We start from the raw sequence: 18,521 nt of genomic DNA, 5'->3' as shown, positions 1-18,521 counted from the left end.
AGATAATTACCCAAGTGTTTAGAGGTTTTAGAAGAATGCAATTTTGAGAATTAAGTGGAATTTTAAAAAATAGTGCAGAAGTAATGTTTTGAGTTACTGATGTGAATTAAATAACAGGATTATTTCAGGGACTTTTTCAACAGTTTTCCTGTTAACTTTCTATTATATTGTTAAGTGAATAACATCCTAATTGCAGTGGTTTTGAGGGTTTCTGAGAGCAGGAAGCAAATCCTATGTCTACTCCCAAAGAGCTGAAAAAAATTCCAAGAAAAGGCACTTGGGATGTTATCTCCTAGCATGGACCTTACCTAGTGTCAGTGCAGAAGTCCTTAACTAGTATCAGAAGCCATGTGAAAGTAGGAGAAAACTAAATTGAGGCAGTGAGGTAGAGAATAGCTATTCACAAAAACAAAAGGCAAGGGGCCAGAAAGTTGAGTAAAAACAGCAAGAGAGAATGCAGAAACAATATAAGCTAAGAAAAGAAGTTAAGTGGCATTAGAGAGTAACCAAATTAGGAGGAAAAAAACCCACAAAAACCAAAACCAGTGTACCAGAGTGCTGACTAGTTAAGGGAAGAAGATGAAGAGTGTTTTGTAGTGTGTGGTACCTGTGATAAGTCTATGAAGTAGAACTCATGACTAACTAGATAGAGTACCATCTTTCTGTAACATGCTAATAAATGAACAAAGGGTTGTTTTTTTTTTTTAATGGTAACTAAATATTTCAGACCATTATCTTGGACCAAAATCTGATATCTACCCCCATCCCAAATTTCTGTTTTCATTTGGTCTGTTGAGCAAATTTAAAACTTTTTCAATCCCCAAAGGTCACTTAAGTTAACCTCCAAGTAACGTAAGACAGTGTTTAAGTGAAGTAGTTCTCAGAAGACCCTTCATGTTTGCAGTCGTAAAAGACAACCAAATTTCATTTGAGGGTACTATCGTCCTTTGACATTTTTTCTTCCTTCTCTCTTCCCAGATGATTCAGTGGAGGAGGAGGAAAAGTATGACACTGAGCTCTGGGGAGTGCATGGGAGAAGGAAAAACAGGGAAAAGGGAATGACAACAGAGATTTCCATTTAGTCTGCAAATTGTTTTTGGTTTTTCTCATCCCAAGCCCAGAGCCAAGAGACTGTGGGATCTTACAGTCTTGTTTGTTATCCAAACTGGCGGTAGCAGTGCTGGTGGTAATAGCATAGCACTGTCTGCATTCTCAGTGTGGTTGGCCAGTTTCTAGTGGATTCTTTATCCACTCTGGTTGGCCACCTCATAGCACATACACATTGCCTGTGCATTTTGGCTTGATCTGTGGGCCAACAGCCATCTGTGGGTAACATTTGAGAATCTCTGTTTAAAATCTGAGAAGTAAAATATATTTTTTAAATAAAAGATTTTAAACATACAGTAAAGTACAGTAGCAGAAGCCCAGGAACGGTCATGAACTCACCTTTCCCCTGTGTCTTATCTTTACATTTTTCTCTACTTGATTCTCTTCAGTTAGTATTAGGTTTGGCTGCATCTAAAAGATATGTTTCCTTTCTTCCCCCCAAAAAGAGGTGCTTTTAAAGAGAGTTTTTTCCTCCCAGGACATGGCAGCTGTGTGGTCATCAAGCACCCTACTCCTCTTATCTTTCTGCTTTTCAGTCCTTAGCCTGTGGCTTGCTTTCTCAAGGTCTTCTCATGGTTGCAAAGAATGTCCTTGTAGCTCCATCCTTTGTGTTCATGTTCCGGGCAGTGAAGTCAGTTCCCTTTTAATACCTTTCCCATACCCCACCCAGTGATTTCTGGTTTGATCTTACTAGCCACCTTAATCTGTGTGGCAGGCCAGGATATGTAAATTGCCACTCATTAATACAGCAGTTTGATTTGTAAGAAAGAAGAGGAAAGTAGATATTCAGTGAGGAACTAACAACCTGCCACAATTTAGGTCTTTTATATATAAAAAAGTTCCTATTGAAGCGCTTTCCTTCCTCCTCAGAGTTAACCATATGTGAATTTGGTATATTATTCTCATGCATATTATTTTACCTTTACAGTACATACTTATGTCCATGAAGTGTCTTATTTTAATATATTTTGAAACTATATAAATGGAACATACTGTGCATATGCAGATTGCTTTTTTCTTCATTCAGCATTGTTTACCCAGATAGATGCACATAGTTCTAGTTTAATTTTAACTAGTATGTAGTATTATACAGTTCATGTATCCTCTTGATGCACATTTATGTTGTTACCTTTTTTCCCCCATCATAAACAATGCTGCAGTCTTTGTACATTTCTCCTTATAAGTACGTGCAGAGTTTCTTCTGGGTGTATATCTAGAAGTGGAATTACTGAGTGATAGGGTAGTGCTTTCTTTAGCTTTGCTAGATATTGTCAGATTGCTCTCTGAAGTGGCTGTGCCAGATTACACTTATAACAACATTGTAGGAGTGGCTTTTTATTCCTTCCTGACACTTGTGTTGCTGCTCATCTGTTGAGGTCAAACTCATTTCCCTGAATACTGCTGAGGTTGAGTATATTTTCATATGTTCATTGGCTGTTTATGGTTCCTTGTCTGTGATTTGCCTGTTCATACCTTTTGGCTGTTTTTCACTTGTGTGTTGTTGTTTGTTTTGATTTGGAGGAGTTTTTAATACATTCTGATACTAATCTTTTGCTGATTATTTCTGTTGTGGATATTTTCCCCCAGTCTCTGGCTTATCATTTAAATGTCTATGATGTTAGTTATATTAAAATTTTTAATTTTCATGTAGTAATTATTTTTTCTTTTATGGTTTGTGCTTTTTGAGTATTCTTTAAGAAATTCTTATGTAACCAGGGACATAAAGATATTTGCCTATATTTTCTTTTAAAGTTTTAGAGATATGTATCCTTAAATCTTTAATCCACCTGGAATTGGTTTTTTGTATGGTGTGAGGTAGGGATTTTATTTTTACATATGGACGAACATTTATTAAATAGCCCATCCCTTTCATACTGATTTGTAGTGCCACCTGTGTCATGTGTTGTTTGTATGTTCATGTAGGTCTGATCCTGGACTCTCTATTCTGTTTCACTGGTCTTTTAATCTGTCTCTGCCCATGATTCACACTGACTTAATTACTGTAGCTTGATTGATATATGGTAGACAGAGTTCCCTCACCTTGTTGTTCAAAATCTTACTGGTTTTCATGGCTTTGCTATTCAGTATGATTTTAGCATCTGCTTTTAAAGTTTTATAAAAGACTACATTGAGATTTTGACTGGAGCTGTAGTCAGTATACAGATTAATATGAAGAGAATTTACTTCATTTTTTAAAAGGTCTTTCTAAGCATTTTTGTAGTTATTATTGGCAAAGGAATTCATTGAATTTTGTTTTTAAAATCTTTTTTAAAATTTATTTATTTTTGGCTGCACTGGGTCTTTGTTGCTGTGTGCAGGCTTTCTCTAGTTGCCCCGAGCGGGGGCTACTCTTCGTTGTGGTGCACGGACTGCTCATTGCAGTGGCTTCTCTTGTTGCAGAGCACAGGCTCTAGGCGCGCGGGCTTCAGTAGTTGTAGTATGCGGGCTCAGTAGTTGTGGCTCACGGGCTCTAGACCACAGGCTCAGTAGTTGTGGTGCACGGGCTTAGTTGCTCCGTGGCACATGGGACCTTCCTGGACCAGGGCTTGAACCCGTGTCCCCTGCATTGGCAGGCAGATTCTTAACCACTGTGCCACCAGGGGAACCCAAGAATTCATTGAGTTTTGTATGTTGATCTTGAATCCAGCAACCTTGCTACAAGTTCTCATTAGTTCTAATTGCCTTTATTTTCTTGGATTTGCTATCATTTCTTTTGTTGTTTTTCTGTTTTCGTCTTTCCAATTCTTAAATCTTTTGATTCTTTTTCTTGTTTTACTGTTCTGGATAGGAATTCTAGTACATTGTTGGAAGGGAAAAGTGATAGAAAGCATTTTTGTCCTTTTCCTAACTTCAAAGGGAATGCTTACAACACTTCATCAATAAGTATTTTGTTTACTGTAGATTTAGGGCAGATATCCTCTCTCAGGTTAACAAAATTCATTCTATTTCTAGTTTCCTAGCATTCTTTTGTTTTTGTTTTAAATATCATGAATAGGTGCAAGGTTGTATTATTTCACATAAAATGTTAAGTCCCTTGCAACCATATAGTTAAGCTTCCTCCCACCTCTATCCTTGGCTCTAATTTTGTCATATATTATGTCTTCATATTAATAAATTGTACAATACAAAGTTATAAATTTTGTTTTAATCAGCCATGTCTTTTAAGAAATCAGGAGGGAAAAAAACCAGGCTTTTGTATTTACTGATATTTACCATTGCTGATGTTTTTCATTTCTCCTTACAGATCTGAGTTTCCATCTGGTGTCATTTTCCTTCTGCCTGAAGAACTTCTGTTAGCATTTCTTGTAGTGCAGGTCTATGAGGCATGAGTTGTTTTGGCTTTTTCTTTATCTGAAAATGTCTTTGTTTCATATAATGAGAAGTCATTCTTTTTTTCTCTGTATTTAATATGTCTTTTTCCTCTCTCTGCTGCTTTCAAGATTTTTTCTGAATCTTTAATTTTCAGCAGTTTGAATGTGATGTGCTCTAGTTGTGATTTTCTTTGTATTTATCTTGCTTAGGGTTCACTGAACTTAGATTTGCAATTTTATGTTTTCTACCAACTGTGGACATTTTCAGCTCTTATTTTTATGTATACTTTTCTGCATAATTTTCTCTGTGCCCTACTTTCTGGGACTCCAGTTTCACTTATGTTAAACTTTATGGTTCTGTACCTCTGCTCAGTGAGCTCACTGAGGCTCTTTGTTTATTAAAATATTTTTCTTTCCACTCAGATCTTCAGATTAGGTTATTGTTTTTTTTATCTGTCTTTACGGTGACTGACCCTGTATTCTGTTGTTGCTAATTTGCTTTAAACCTGCCGAGTAAATTTTTCATTTCAGACTGTATCTTTGTGTTCTACATGGTTCTGTACGGTTCCATTTTGTAGTTTTCATTTGTCTGATGAGACTTCCCTCTCTTTATTATTAAGTTCCTGAACATATTTATAGTAGCCACTTTATAGTATTTATAGTAGTCCTTGTCAACTAATTCCAACGTCTGAGTAATCTTGCGTTCGGTGTGTATTGACTACTTTTTTCTCTTGACTTGGGTCACATTTTCCTGTTTATTCTCATGTCTAGTAAGTTTTTATTGTATACTGGGTATTGTGGATATGTTTTTGTGACCTGCAATCCTGTTTTGTCTGAACGATTATTGACTCTTTGTTGCTCTAGCAGGCAGTCAACTGACTAGACCTAAACTCCAAGCTCTGTTTACCCTGCATTGGGCAATAGCTGATTTCTTTGTTCAGTTCTTACAGCTGTCTGGCTGTTGCTTTCATTTTGGACCTCTGGAGTCTCTTCCGTGTTGTATGGTCCAGGGCTTACCTAAGGATTGTGGTGGAGGTTATATACGTATTTCGGGGTTCCCTCTTTTCTAGGATATCTCCCCTCACTTTCCTATTGCTCTTTTAGCTCCGGACTTCATATTTTGATGCCATGAACCAATATGATTGTGAATTCCTTCTTGAACTTCAGCTTCTCTACACAGTGTTGGCTGGTATCTGTCCTCAGGCATGTACTTGTATAAAGGCAGAGCTCACCTAGCATAGTTCCCCTCTTTCAAGGGTTGGCTTCTGTCTAGTTTCTGCCTTTTGATTGCTCTCCAGTGCGTTTAGTTGTTTTTATCTTTCGGCAAGAGTTTATGATTGTTGTTTGTGGGAGGGTTAGTCCAGTATAAGCTATTCAACCTTTATGTGTGTAAATCTTCTGTGCTTTCAATTTTTTTTAAAAAAAGCCTTTATTTTGAAAACAATTTTAGGTTTGCCATAAAATTGAGAGGAAAGTACAGAGATTTCAGTCCATATGCCCCCTGCCCCCACAAATGCATAACCTCCTCATTGTCAGCATCACTCACCAGAGTGGTGAGTGGTGCATTTGTTTTTTTGTTGTTTTAACCAAGGATAAACCTACATTGACACATTATAATCAGTCAAAGTACATAGATTGCCTAAGGGTTCACTCTTGGAGGTGTGTATTCTTTGAGTTTGGACCAATATATAAAGGCACATATCCATCATTATAATATCATACAGAGTATTTTCACTGCCCCCTAAATCCTATCCTCTATTTATCCTGACCTCCAGCCCCCATCCCTGGCAACCACTGATTTTTTTTTTTTTGCTCCATAATTTTGCCTTTTCTAGAATGTCTTATAGTTGGAATCATACAGTATGGAGCCTTTTCAGATTGGCTTTTTTCACAGTAATGTGCATTTAAGGTTCCTTCATGGCTTTTCATAGCTTGATAGCTCATTTCTTTTTAACACTGACTAATATTCCATTGTCTGGATGAACCACAGTTCGTCCATCCATTCACCTACTGAGGGACATCCCAGTTGCTTCCAGTTTTTCGCAATTATGAATAAAGCTACTGTGTAAACATCCCTGTGCACGTTTTTATGTGAGCGAAGGGTTTCAGCTTCTTTGGGTAAATACCAAGGAGCATGATTGCTGGATGGTATGATAAGAATATGTTTAGTTTTGTAAGAAACGGCCAAACTGTCTTCTAAAGTGGCTGTACCATTCTGCATTCTCACCAGCAGTAGATGATGGTTTCTGTTGGATGAGAGTTCCTTACCAGTATTTGGTGTTGTCAGTGTTCTGGATTTTTGCCATTGTAGTAGGTGTGTAGTGGTATCTCGTTGTTTAAATTGTATTTTCCTGATGATGTATGATGTGCAGCATCTTTTCATATGTTTATTTGCCATCTCTATCTGTTTGGTGAGGTTGCTTTCACTTTTAACTTTTCTGAATCCTTATGTTTTTGATGTATGTATCGTAAATAGCATATAGCTTTTATTTAAAAAGTCCAGTCTGATAACTTTTAATGAATACATTTAATCTTTTTATCTTCATTTAAATTACTTATGTATGGGGAATTTTTTCTACCATTTTGTTTTGTGCTTTCTATATTTGTGGGTTTTTTGTATTAGGATTTTTTTTTTTTTTTTTTTTGGCTGCATTGGGTCTTCGTTGCTGTGTGCAGGCTTCTCATTGCGATGGCTTCTCTTGTTGCGGAGCACAGGCTCTAGGTGTGCGGGCTTCAGTAGTTGTGGCGCGTGTGGGCTTCAGTAGTTGTGGTGTGCGGGCTTAGTTGCTCTGTGACATGTGGGATCTTCCCGGACCAGGGCTCGAACCCATGTCCCCTGCAGTGGCAGGCGGATTCTTAACCACTGTGCCACTGGGGAAGCCCTGGATTTTTTAAATGATTTTAAGTTCCTTCCCATTTTATTCCAAATTGATTGGTTTTCTTATTTCTCCTTTTTGCAGTTTGGTTTTTGATTACACGTACTGTTTTTACTTAATTAGTTGTTACCTTTTAATTTAAAAAAATATTTAATTTAAAAAAATCTAAAATTAATCAAATATCTCTGCTCTATACCTAAACACAGCAAGCTTAAAATGCTTTAATTTCAGTTACCTTTATTCCTTCTTACATGGCATTTCTTTCTGTTATTTTCATTCATTTACAAATAATTATTGAATTCTACCATGTGCCAAGTTTTCTTCTAGGTGCTGTAGTAATAGCGTTAAACAAAATAGAGGCTCTGCCCTCATGAAGCTTACAAGATAATTAATAAACTAATTATGATATATTATGTTGTAAATTAGTGTTTGGTGCTAGAATGGAAAGTAAAGCATTAGGACAAAAATAAAGAATGACTTGGGGTGGAGATGCTATTTTATATATGAGTTTCTGCTGTCTTCAGACATTTGATAAGATTTTTAGGACTCAAGTGTGAAAAACATGATTCTCTTGCTGGAGGAGCTTGCATTCTAACCAGAGTCACAGGAAGAAGTTACAGATGTGGGAGCCATCAGCACATGGTGGGTAATGCTTTACAACTGGTGGATTTCCCAACGAGGCTGTTACAGTGTCAGGCAGCATCCAGACAGATCCTGGGCAGAGTGGGATGAGCCAGAGAAGAAGACTGCAAAGCATAGTCAGAAAAGTGGGAGAACAAGGAATGACCCTGGAGCCAAGAAAAGAAGAGGTTATGTTTTACTTATAGCCTGCCTATTCTGCAAATAATTTAAGAGGCTGAGACATCAAGTAGAAGGAGTATGAGAAAGAAACTTGTCTTGGTAGTTAGGACATTAGAGTGACTTGATCAAAAACAATTTCATTAAAGTGAAGCCAGACTACACTGAGTTGAGAAGTTGAGAAATTGGAGACAGAATGAAGACTACTTGCATAGAAGGTGGTAAAGGAAAGAAGAGAAAGAGAGTGATAATTTGAGGGGAAGAACTCAGGGCTAAGGTTGGTATTCTGGCAAAAATACAGACCAAACCTTGGAGACTTTAGGGACTCTCTGGCCAGAAAATAAAATGGGCCTCTGGCCTGGAGGAGGTTTCTGCTGGATCCTTTATTTGCCAGAAACTGCTCCCCAGGATCTCTCGGGTTTTCCATTGCTGATGGTGGCAGTGTATTTCCTTGTATCTCAGTTCATTGTTGGGAGGAAAGATGTAAATTTTCTGAAACCTCAGTGTTCTGTTGTAATGATTTGTCATTTGTATTCAAGAGGTAAAATTAAAAACATGGGAAAACTTCCCGTGACTATTGCTCTTCAAACTCCTTAGCATGAGAGTCAAGATTTCCCCTGTTCTGAACACACCCTTTCAACCATATCTCCCAGTTTCTCTGTTTGCTGTCCCCTAGATGTCCCTTGATTTTCCTGCCTCCCTATTTTAGCTCACGTTGTTTTGTCCTCTTGAAATATCCTTTTGCCTTTTCCTAATTGAAACCAATTCCCGTCATTCTCCTTCACCGGGTTCTCTCCTTTGTGCACTATAGCTCCTTGTAGCTTGGCACCTGTTGCAAAGATAGAAAAGCATTCTGTAAATTGTAAAGTGCCACAAAAACTTATTATATATCCTCCTAAACTACAAGCTCATTGAGGGAAGAAACTGAGCCTTCTTCATATTTATGTACATCAAACTACTTAGTTTTGTGTCTTGTACATACTTGATATTTATTGAAGTTTGAATGAATTAGGGATTTGTGATTCTGTGATAGCTTAAATAATGCTAAGAATGGGCATATTATACACCAGGTTCTACTTTGCAGCTGTTAAATTTATACTGAAATTCTGCTCCTATGCAGTCTCCTGTAAAAGTAGATTCCTTAATTTGGATCCTCCACTGGTTCACATCTCATTTTTTTCTTCACAGGATATGTGCCTATCTAAATCAGTAATTGTAGGTTGCAGAGTGATGTATTGGCATGCTTTTGACTATAGTAGCAGAATACCCAGTTAAACAAATAGGGTTTTATCCCCTCTGGTAACAAGAAGTCTAGACCTAGGAGATTTCAGGGCGTCTGTTAGTGGCTGCATGATACAACAGGGTCCCTTTTGCTTTCCATGTTTTCATGTTGTCATACTTAGCATGTTGATGTTGGCTTCCCTCATGACCTCAAGATGGCTGCAGCACTTCTAAGTATGCTCTGCAAACAATATCCAAAGCCAGAAAAGTATAGTTTCTCCTTCAGCATCTCTGTGAGGGAGCATAACTTTTCCTGAATGCTTCCCAATAGATTTCCCCTAAGATCCTATTGGTTGAGATTTGGTTACTTACACTGGCAAGAGGAGTAGAACAGTCACAGTTGACTTGGACCAATTAAGAATAGGTAGTCTAGCAGAGAATGATCACTTGAATTCAGTTAGGGGTCTAATGCCATGAAAAACATGGGGTGGGAGATAAGGAACAAACAGTATCTGCCACAGGTGCTGTCTGTGTGTCCTTGGCCTTCCCACCTGGGAAGTTAATATCCTCATAGATTTCTAAGAGGAGGAGAGATACTTTCTACAGTATTTCCACTGAGCTTGGTGTTGGATCTCAGAAATACTTTATTCACTGATTCACTTATTCATGTAATAAACATTAACTGAACACATATTTTGTGCCAGGTATTGTGCTCAGCATTGGGGAAGTAGCTGGTAAGACTTGGTCCTTGTCCTCAGGTGGTGGCTGGTGTATAGTCCAGTGGAATAGGGTGGCTGAGGTAATGGGGGGAGGAGAGAGTTATTTTGTAATAAACTGATTTTAGGAAATTTATTTTTCAACAGGAGATGTGGGACATGTGGATTTGGGATATGAATTCATTTGAAAAACCACTTTGGGGTAAGTTGATAGCTGGGAGTAAATGACTTGAGGGTTGTACTTCTCTTTACATTGGGATTTGCTCTTACTGTGATGTAGGTTCAAACTTATGTTCATTGGACTTTATGCCTCATATACACACAAGAAAATGGCTTGTACTAAAATCCTAGTGTAGTAATTTGAGAAATAAAACCATCAAGCATAGCCACAGTACTAATTAATATTCATGCATTCACTTCTCATTCAGGAGGTCAATATGAAGACTAAATGAAGACCAGGTTTAGAAATAGAAAGATACTTATTATATACGGTTTAACCTGCTTGCGCTCAACCAATAATCCTGTCATGTGGACTGGAAAGCACTCATAGCACCAGTGTTATGGAGATGGAGGGTTAAAGTTTGTCTCTGAGCTTCTCTTTGCAGTACTCCAAATGGCCGTTTGAATTCTCATTGCATCAGTACAAATATAAAAGATTCCTGATTTTTCATTTCATCTAAGAAAGAGCCTCTAGAAATGCTATTTAATATTTACTGAGTGTTTACTATGAGTGTGTTGTGCATTACTTCATTTAATTCAGGGACTATAAGGTGGGTATGTTTTTCTCATTCAGAGGAATAAAAAGACCCAGATTTATGCAAATAAAGTACAATTGTTAGGATCACATAACTAACACGTTTTGGAATTGAAATTTGAATTTCAGCATTTGGCCTAACAGACCCTCATTTCTGTTTTAAAATGCTGATTGTGTTGGGTGTCCCCAAGACCAACCCCAGGTTTAGTGACTGGCTAGGAGGGCTCATAGGATTCAGCATATGATCATAATAATGGCTAAGATTTATTACAGCGAAAGGATACACAGCAGTATTACAAAGGGAAAAAGTGCGTGGGGTGAAGTCTGGAGGAGACTAGTCACTAGCTTCCAAGAGTCCTCTCCCAGTAGATTCCCACCGGATGAGCTTAATTCCTCCAGCAATGAATTTTGACAACACATGTGAAGTGCTGTCAACCAGGGAAACTCATTAGACTCTGTGCCAATGTTTTTATTGGACCTGGTAATGGAGCCACCTTCCACCTATCATGTACCAAAATTTCAGGCTCCCAGAAGGAAAACATGTTTTGCATAAACCATAATGTTTGTATAAACAGTTTAGGCACAGTGAGGCCCACTTATCATTTAAGGTAAGTTTTATATCATTGTAGGGAACTGTTTATCCTTCAAGTTCCCAGACACCAGCCAAGGGCTAACCTTGCAACCCAGCCTTTCTAAGGACAGTAATCTCAATCTTACATCTTAGCTTTTATCCTGTACACTGATTTATTCATTTAAGGATATTGTTCTTATGATCATTTAGCTTCTGAAAAGTAATGAGAGAAGTAGGTATTATGGCAAACGAAATTCTTTAGTGGTGTTTATTTTGAGGGTCCCATGACTGCCCACTATTTGATTTGCTGGAAAGACTGACACAACTCAACATAATGTTGTACTCATGGCTAAGTTTTTTATTACGGCAAAGGTTACAGTGCAAGAACAGCAGGAAAAAGATATATGTAGGTGATTGCTAGAGAGATCAGGCACGGACTTCTAAATCTTCCCTCTGTGAGGATCACAGGGACACGATTTCCCCTCTAGCTGTGAGTGATAGAGACACGTACAAGATGTGTCGGACAGGGAAGCCCATGAGTATTCCAGTCCAGAGTTTTTATAGGAAGCTGGTTACATAGGCATACTACTGCCATGTGGCCAGCCATGGCAACTGAAACTTAGGGCTCCAGACCAGATACCAGGTGCGCATCATAAATCTTGATGATTACTTTAAACAATGCTGACAGCCTGGTACATCCTGACTCATCACCTCTAACATCCTTAACCAGTGACTGTGAACATTCCAGGAGTTTAGTTCTCAGAGTTTGGCCAGGGGTCATTGCCATGGCTGTAGGCATCCCCCAGGGTTTAGCAAGGACTGGGTAGGACTCTTTGTTAACTCTATCCTCTCAGACTCCTACATGAAATAATGCTTCATTTGTTGAATGCAAAATTTAATGATGACATATTTTTATAATATGATACTCTATACTTGGAAAAAATAATTGATAGTAGAAATAGTTTGCAAATTTCACTTACCTGAGGGGAGGTTTGTAGATTCTTTTCTTTTAGGGATTTATATAATGGTGACTTTTGAATTTCCCATTTTTGTCCACAATTATTTGTATTATATACAGGTATATGTTATGTTAAAGAACGATACAGAAATATGAACTTAAATTAGTTGAATCAAGATATTACAAAATTAACCTTCTCTCTGAAGGTCTGCCTCATGAGAAGCTTTTAAACACAATGGGATCTCTTTTTTATGCAATTTGCAGATTCACAGAAATAACAGTTTTGCAGAAAGAAAATAACCCATAATTTAAAAATTGCCTGGTTCCAGGATTTGGAACCAATCTTTACTAGTTTATTTATTGCTCTTTGAAACCTGGTTTGTGTTATGCAAAAAAGAAAGACAAAGTAGATGGGGAAGTTTCCATGCTTGAATATGAGAAGTTCTGAGTTAACAAACTTGCATAGCTTTCCTTATTGCAGGACTTCACAGAACCTTTGGTGCAGTGATGGACAGCGAATGGAGTATGTAACATTTCCCTAACTTATTTGACCATGGAATTTCTTAAGTGCGGACTCTCCCTGTGGTCTTGCAAACAGTGTTCTTTAGAACAAAATAACAGGACATCGGGAAGCCCTTAAAGGGATTTAGCTAAAGGAGAGACAGAAACAAAACAACTATAGAAAAAAATTTAAAGAAAACCTTGTTGTAGAAAAGTTTAGTGTCTTACACTGCCTGATAAAACCTATTTAGAAACTTCCCTATCTGGATGTCTTTTTCCTGCCAGGTTTCCTGAGTTGATGTTTCTCTTTTGTAATGTGAATGGCGTGTCTCTTACACTGGTATTTAATAGTGTGATAAGAGCTTCTGTGGTGTGGATCACTGCCTTCATGCTCCTACCATCTACAGTGTCTGACATGGTAGCAAGAACGTAGTTGGCTAAGACTCAATAAATATCCAGACAGCATGGAATGATTGTGACTCTAAAATACTGAAGCCATTTTTTTTAAGGAATAACAATATAGTAGACGTAAAGGTTAGGTGCTGTGCATTTATTTTAATAGTGCTGTCATTTTGAAAAACACTTTTAGAACTTTTCTTATAGACTTCCCTTGAATTCCTCTTTTCATCTCCAACTTTTTTTATGACCTTTATGAATTTGTAATTGGTTTATTTTTTCAGAACAGTAGAATTTGTCTACCATAGACATGTAAGCACTTTTAACTACTAGATTTCTTTTGCAGTAGATGGAATATCATTTTAAGTAATTAAATGGTCGTCATAGCTAAGGAAGGCCAGTGGGTCAGAAGTAGCCAAGGCCCTCCTCAAGTAGTGAAAGGTGAGAATACTTGCTTTACTGTGTATCAAAAATTATTAGGGCTTCCCTGGTGGCGCAGGGGTTGAGAGTCTGCCTGCCGATGCAGGGGACACAGGTTCGTGCCCTGGTCCAGGAAGATCCCACATGCCACGGAGCAGCTGTGCCCGTGAGCCATGGCCGCTGAGCCTGCGCGTCTGGAAAAAAAAAAAATTATTATAAAGCTGTAATAATTAAGACAGCCATGTGGTGTAGGGATAGACAGACCAATGGAACAGAACATAGAACCTCAGAAACCTGGTTTATGACAAAGTTGGCATTGCACACTTCTAGGGAGAGGATGAACTTTTCCATAAATAGTACTGGGACAATTGGTTATCCACATGGAAGAAGATGACATTGAATCTCTACTTAAACTGGAAAGGTAAAGCTTTAAAATTTTTAGACCTTAAAACATTATTTTTAATGATCTCTAGATAGAGAAGAGTTTCTTAAGACATAGAAAATGTGAACTATAAAAGACACCTCTTGGGAATTCCCTAGCAGTCCAGTGATTAGAACTCCGAGCTCTAATTGCTTAGGGCCTGGGTTCAATCCCTGGTTGGGGAACTAAGATCCCGCAAACTGTGTGGCACAGCCAGAAAGAAAAAAATAAAATAATAAAAGACACCTCTTGTTAAGAAGATAAGCTATAAACTGGAAAAGTTACTTGTAGTACATGTAACTGACATGGATTAGAATCTAGACTGTATAAAGATCTTCACAAACTAATAGGAAAAAGACAAAACAACCCCACCCAGTAGAATAATGGACTAAACTTCAGTAGGTACATTAGAGAAGAGGAAATGGAATGACCAGTAATGTCAGAGATGGTGGGAAAATGCAGATTCAAACTATATTAAGATAACAACTACACACTTACCAGATTGTCAAAAAATAAAATAGTTTGACATCAATAACTGTTGCCAAGGATATAACACATCCAGAGCCCTCATTTTTCTTTCTAATTTGTTTCAAACACCTGGGAAAACAAATTTGCCATATTAGTCATATTGAAAATATGTATACCCTATGACCTAATTCCCCTAGGTATGTACTGTAGATCAGGGTTGGTGTGACAACTCATGAATTAAGAAAGGTTTTTAACATCTTTAAATGGTTAAAAAAATAAAAATAATATTTCATAATTTGTAATATGAAAATTAAATGAGATTCAAATTTCAGTGTCCATAAATAAAGTTCTGTTGGAATACTGTCACACTTTCTTGGTTACATACCGCTTTTGGCTGCTTTTGTGGTACAACACCAGATTTGAGTGGTTGCAGTAGAGATCTTATGTCCCGCAAAGCCTAAAATGTTTACAATCTGGCCCTTTGCAGAAGAAGTTTGCTGACCCCTGGCACGTTTGTTCCAGGAAACGTGTTCAGGAATATTCATAGTAGTACTGCTTGTAATAACAGAAACCTAGAAATAACCACATGTTTATTAAGGGTAGAAGGGATAAACTGTGGTAAGCCTCATAGTGTATAATTATAAGCCAATTGAATATTAGACAGTAGTGAAAATGAACTGACTGCAACTACATGCCAACAAATGGATGGTTCTCAGGAACGTAGTGTTAGAAGAAAAGCAGGTCTCAGATTCTTCCATTTATAAGCAGTTCAGAAACAGAAAATGTAAACAAGGCATTTTTAAGGATAACAGTGAGGTAAAACTATCAGGAAAAGAAAGAATGTTAAGTTCAGAATAGAGGTGGTCTTTGAGGAACTAGGAAGAGATGGTATTGGAGAGGGAACTATAAAGGTGATGTTCTTATTCTTAAACTGAGTGGTGGATACATGTGTATGTTGTGTTGTGATCCTTTATATCTGTGGTTTGTTTTATACCTACTTTTGATACTTGATATGTTTTTGTGATTTGGGGCATTAAAAAGTATCTTTTCAAATAGTGTAGTCTGCCTCATAATGTATAATTGTTTATGACTAGTAGAGGGGAACCTCACCAGTGGACCAGAACCTGTTTGATTTTTACCTGTAGGTCTCCTCTGTCCCCTACCCACCCATCCCCCCAGTGGCCATCCCAGATGTGTGTTAGGAACCCAATTCAAATTGTCATAAACAGAAAAGGGGATTAATAGAAGGATTTCCTGGGTGTTCACAAAAGCCAAAGTAGAGTCAGGGACTCCGTCACCTTTGCCTCTCATCCTGTGTGCCTCTGGGCTCATCCTCTTGGACTGCAGGTCAGCTTTCTCTACATGTTGGGCAGTGTAGCTGACTGCAGTGCTAGATTAGCACAGGCTTCCAGCTTTGTGACTCGGGAAGCCAAGGGGTGAGGTCTTGTGGTTGACCTGGCCAGGTCATTTGGCTATCCTGTGGCCAGGGGGCTAGATCTGTTACCAGAAGAAACCCTTGGGGGAGAGTGGGGACAGCACAAGTCAGAATCATGAGCCAGGAAGCCACCTCGGTTTGTGTCTATTTTATGTCTGTTCTTTAAGTATAAAACAATATGTGGCTTTTTGACATAGCTTTGTGGATATCAGGGCTATTTTGAAGTGACCATTAAGACATTTATTGCTTAAGACAGGATACTCAGTGGTTGGGGTGGAAAGAGAGGTTAGAAATGTCTGTTGAGCGTATTACTGCAATTAAAAAAAAATCACAACAGCATCACCCCAAAGGTGTCTCCTGCTACCCCTTTATAGTCACAGCCATTCCATTCTTTTCCCCCTGACAGGGACATTTAAGACATTAAAATGTTTGAGTCAAAATAGACATTACAAACTTGCTTTAAAACGATGTATCTATGAGCTATTCTGAATGACTGGGAGGGCACTTATCCCACTGGTAATAGTGTTTAAGTGGGATGGGGGTTTATAGATGGCTTTGTATCTTTTATTTTACTTCTCTGTGTTTGCCAGGTTCTTTGTATTGAGCATATATTACTTTGTAACTAGGAAGAATATTCACTTTTAAAGGTATTGCTAGGAGCTAAGTCTGTTTATCACCTTGGAAACTGGCATTCCACTTAAGATGTTTGGCATTCCAAACACTGAATGCTCTAAATTAAAACATTTCGGCCAGTAAATTTTATAGGAGTTATTATCTATTCATAGATTTACTCTTGTTTTTGGTATATGGTAGGATCTAAATTTATTTTTTAGCATTTGGAAAGCTATTTGTTCCTTTATCAGTTTTCTGCTCTGATTTATAGTACCACCTTTCCAATTTTCCACACGTTTAGGTTTGTTTTGGGGTACCACATGGCTGTAGATACTTCTGCTTTATAATAAATCCAGTTCCTAAAGGTTTCATTTGTGTTTTGATTAGAATTAAATTAATTTAGGAAGAAGTTGCTTGTTTGTTTTTCCTGAACATGGTACATCTATCCATTAGTCAGGTGTTCTTTTATGTCCTTCGACAAAGCTCCACAATTTTCTCCATGTCTTGCACATATTTTGTTAAGTTTATTTCCAAATACCTTAGGGTTTTTATAGCTGCTTTGAATGTGATGTTTTCCTTTATATATTGTAATTAGTTATTATCATGAAGAAGCATGATTGATGTTATATGTTTACCTTGTATTCAGCAACCTTGATGAAATAATGAATTAGCTCTAATGGTTTATTTATTGATTTCTTTTAGAGTTTCTATACAGAAGACATGCTATCTGCAGATAATTTTGTCTCTTTTCAATCCCCTAATTCTTATTCCTTTTCTTGTCATATTGTTTAGACCTCCAGTACAATATCAGATTGAAGTGAGGATGCATAACTTTTCTTATTTGCAATGTTACAGAAATGCATCAGGAATCCCATCATTAAATATGTTTGCTATAAGTTAAAGAATTTCCTTTCTAGTCCTAGTTTTCTGTGAAGTTCTCTATTGATGAGTAATGAACTACCTAACTGCCTCAAAACTTAATGGCTTTAAACAATAAACATTTATTATCTCATATATTCTTTGGGTCAGGAATGCAGGAGTAGCTTAGCAAGGTGGTATTGACTCAGGATCATATATGATGTTGCAGTCAAGATGAAGGCTTGACTGGGTCTGCTTCCAAAGTGGTTCACTTCCATGCCTCACAAGAGAGTACTCTTTGTTGGCAGGAGGTTTCAGTTTCTCAGCACATGGATCTCTATAGGGATGCTTCAGTGTCCTTCTGACGTGGTGCTGGCTTTCCCCAGAGTGTGTGATCTGAGAGAGAGCTGGGAAGAGAACTGTGCTTTATGACTAGCCTTGAAATCACACATCATTACTTCCACCAAATTCTATTGGTTAGAAGCAAGTCCCTAAGTCCAGCCCACACTTTAGGAGGGAAATTACACTCCACAAAAATTACTTCATGTATTGATTTTTTTTTGGTCTGTCTGCCCCTGCAAAGTTGCACAAGAGCAGGGGCTTCTATCTGTATATCTTTACAGAGATATACAGAGAACCCCACTTTGAGCCTCAAACTTTTGTGTCCTCAGCTGTGGTTAACATCTCTTTGAGGGTATCAGAGGTACCTCATACTCAGCATGTCCAAAGTCAAACTTACATTTCTTTCCATCTTTTCCTCCTTTCCAAAAATTGGTCCTCTTTTACTGGTCCCTGTTTCTATGACTGGCAACACTCTACATCCACTTGTATAGGCCAGGATTTCCTCCTCTTTACCCCCACCTGACTCATCCTTAAATCCCATTGAGTTTGTCCCTTAATACCTCTTGAATCTCGCCACTTTTATCCAGCTCCAGCTTTGTCGCAATCACAGTTTTCACCTCTTTTGTCTTTGATCCACTGGCCTTTGAGTGTTGGGCTCCTTCCTGCTATAGAATCCTTGCTACTCACTGCCCCAAATGCTCATTTTCTCTTCAAATCATGTCTTCCTCAGGGAAGCCTTTTTGACAAAGTCAGATC

At 37.9% G+C, this 18,521-nt stretch overlaps 1 protein-coding gene across 4 annotated transcripts in view; it reads left to right on the top strand.

Annotated features, from left to right (window-relative positions):
* The window catches only part of GALNT1 (polypeptide N-acetylgalactosaminyltransferase 1), a 208,833-nt gene that overhangs the window by 115,635 nt on the left and 74,677 nt on the right, over positions 1–18,521 (top strand). For 3 of the 4 annotated variants that reach the window (XM_049697984.1, XM_049697983.1, XM_049697982.1), the window contains one exon: positions 10,177–10,231. The exons of the other annotated variant lie outside the window; for it this stretch is intronic. The gene's annotated coding sequence lies outside the window, so the exon portion shown is untranslated. The remainder of the gene's footprint in view (positions 1–10,176; positions 10,232–18,521) is intronic. 4 annotated transcript variants of the gene reach the window in all.

This window comes from Orcinus orca, chromosome 15 (assembly GCF_937001465.1).
Source record: "Orcinus orca chromosome 15, mOrcOrc1.1, whole genome shotgun sequence".
Classification (NCBI taxonomy): Eukaryota; Metazoa; Chordata; class Mammalia; order Artiodactyla; family Delphinidae; genus Orcinus; species Orcinus orca.
Note: the sequence above shows the minus strand (reverse complement) of the source record. Positions and strands in the feature narration are given on the sequence as shown.